The sequence below is a fragment of the Mchenga conophoros genome, linkage group LG2, assembly GCF_057382185.1.
Source record: "Mchenga conophoros isolate Kocher_MC1m ecotype Shallow Benthic linkage group LG2, M_conophoros_male_GT1.1, whole genome shotgun sequence".
Classification (NCBI taxonomy): domain Eukaryota; kingdom Metazoa; phylum Chordata; class Actinopteri; order Cichliformes; family Cichlidae; genus Mchenga; species Mchenga conophoros.
Window position 1 is genome coordinate 19,585,019 of NC_140527.1, and position 2,882 is coordinate 19,587,900.

The following is a 2,882-nucleotide window of genomic DNA, read 5'->3' on the forward strand; positions in this document are numbered from 1 at the left end:
TTTCTCTCGCTCCTTGGCAGTTGCAGTAGGGGCAGGATTAGAAGAAGAATCTAAAGAACAAACAATTATTAAATTACAATACTAAAATAATTTATAATCTAAACTTGGGAAACTCAAATAAAATATTGATTAAAAACGGTTACAACTTGAATTTATAAAAAGCCACTTTGTAAAAATTATGTTATATACACATGTGGTGGTTCAGACATTTCTAAAACAAGGCAAATAATTCTTATGTGTACTGCCTTACCAGGGTGTTTAATATAAATTTAATGATGCACATAAACAAAACTAAAAATATACAACTAAGTGATATCAATCGTTTGGAATAACCAATAGTAATAGAGCTATTCACATGTTATGTGATGTTAGTTAGCCACTGTAGCTAGCAGCCAAATGGCTCGGTAGCTAGCTAGCTAGCTAGCATTATACTCACCTTCATGTCTAACTGCTGACGTCGTTGGCTTAGTGCAATCTAGATCATCCAGTCTCTGCTTTTTGTATCTCTTCGAACGTGTGCTAACTGTGTAAGTCGCAGACGCACACAAATTTTTATCTTCTGCTCCATCCATGGTGCAGCAACTTGAACGAGCGCCTTCAGTGTGTCTGTTCGTGCCCCTTTGGCTTGACCTTCCAGAGCGCTCCACTGCCTGTCGCGCTCTGAGAGGAGGGGCTTTCCTTAATAAAGTTAACTGTGATTGGATGGTTGTATAAGCTCCTCTGCGTTTAAATTAAATTTGTTTTCCCTCCCTTTGGCGGCAGAACATATTTCTTTAGCATGAATCCAGCGGGTTAGATCTACATAACAAAGTCGGAGATACATTATAACAGGTGAGACAATCCTCTTTTTTGCGTGGGACTATTTTTGATTATAGGGCTTGTTTTATATAGCATGTGAAGTTCTTTAACTCTGAACCGATTTGCACTAGACTCCCATAGAGTATTTTACGGTGTTTCGAGGTGATAATAAAATAAATTACTCATTTTTTCCCACCAGAATGTCTCTGGGAATGAGATTGCGCGCCAGAATAGAAGGAAAACAAACTAAATATAAGGCACTAAGGCTCATTAAATGGCTGCAGAAGAAACACCTGCTAAAAAAGAAGCTTAGATGTCCTGTTTGTCACCATAAGATGAAAATGATTTCCGTGGTGAAGAAAGACCAATATATGTGGTATGTATAATGCATGATAATGTAGTGCATGTAGTAAATATAACAAAATATTTCGGTTATCAATGCAAGAGGGAGCATTAACCTCTTTTCATTATTATTTTCTTCATACTTAATTTTGTGATTATCTTTTCAATTAATGCTCTTGTTTAAGGGTCCATTTCTTTACTTAACTCATTTGTATGTTCTCAGGTGCTGCAAAAGAGCAAGTCATAGGAAAGTTTCCAGAACAATTAGAACTAGCTCCCTCTTTGAGAAATCAAAAACATCTCTTTTCAGTTGGATGAAGTTCATTTACAGGTATATGTAGATGTAGACATTAATAGCAATGCACCTTTCATAATTGAACACCAATACGAGACTTGTGAAATAAAATTAGGGCCTCAGTAAGTAATAATTGCCTCAATTTCTATCACAGATTTTCACAAGGGCTCAGGCTCAGACAAATAGATATGATCGATGATGAAGTGGCTGGCAGCTCCAGAACACTAAGTAGCATGGCAAGACACATTCGACATGTTTGTATACGTGCAATTAAAAGACACAGAATAAACAATGGACACCGTCTTGGTGGTGACAGAGAATTTGTGGTTATAGATGAAAGATGTCTCCGTCATCAGCGAAAGGTTGGTAAACTCTCAGACAGGTTTGTTAGAATCAATGCAGATCTGAATGTGTCCTCTAAACATGGAAACCTTTACCATAAGTAAAAAAAATTAGTAGAAGCAACCATCTTTTTGAATGTTTCTTTGTAGATATTCTGTTTAATTTTATTCTTTTTGTTTTCAGTATGCACGTGGACGCTTTGGAAATGCATGGAAAAGGAAGAAATGGGTATTTGGAATGATGGGAATTAAAGACAAAAGGCGAAGGCTCGTGTTAAAACTTGTTGAAAAACGATCAAGGCGCCACCTTGTTCCTCTGATCAGACAGCATGCTAAGTTGGGTAGTGCCATTATCAGTGATGAGTGGAGAGCCTACAAGAATGTTTTGACAAACATAGGGTACAGACATTACACTGTAAATCACAGCAGGTGGTTTGTAGATCCTCAATCTGGCAGTCATACACAGCATATCGAAAGGGCTTGGATGACCATCAAAGGACATGTCCGTAGATTAAGGAAATCGCACTGAGAAGTTGCTGGAGGAACACCTGATGGTTCTTGAGTGGTCATCTTGGCTTGGTTCGCGACACCCTGATGGACCACTGGGACGCTTATTTAAGGACATACAAAAAATATTTCCAGTTTGAACCAGTCTGGCATGAACTTTTTTTGGAGTGGGTGACTGTTTGGTGTTTTAAAAAACACATTTAATGTTACATGTGTTACTCTTACAATACATTGCCATTTTTGACAGTAGTTAAATGTTATTTCAAGCACTGATTGTAATTTAGGTCTAAGTGTTATAAATGGTGACATTATACATTTAAGACTCACTTTAGGCAATTATAAATGTTTATTAGTGATTAATAAATGTTGACATGTTTTAAACTTTACGACAAAGCTATCTTTTGTCATTTATAAATGTTTATTAGTGATTAATAAATGGTGTTATGCTTTACACTTTACAATAAGGCTCCCATTTGGCATTTATAAATGTTTATTAGTGATTAATAAATGTTGACATGTTTTAAACTTTACGACAAAGCTATCTTTTGTCATTTATAAATGTTTAGTAGTCATAAATAAATGGTGTCATGCTTTACACT

General features: G+C 36.1%; 1 pseudogene; it reads left to right on the forward strand.

The window, feature by feature from the left end:
- The first annotated feature begins 484 nt into the window (after nt 1-484).
- LOC146581852 (uncharacterized) lies at nt 485-2,600 on the forward strand (annotated as a pseudogene).
- The last annotated feature ends 282 nt before the right edge of the window (nt 2,601-2,882 follow it).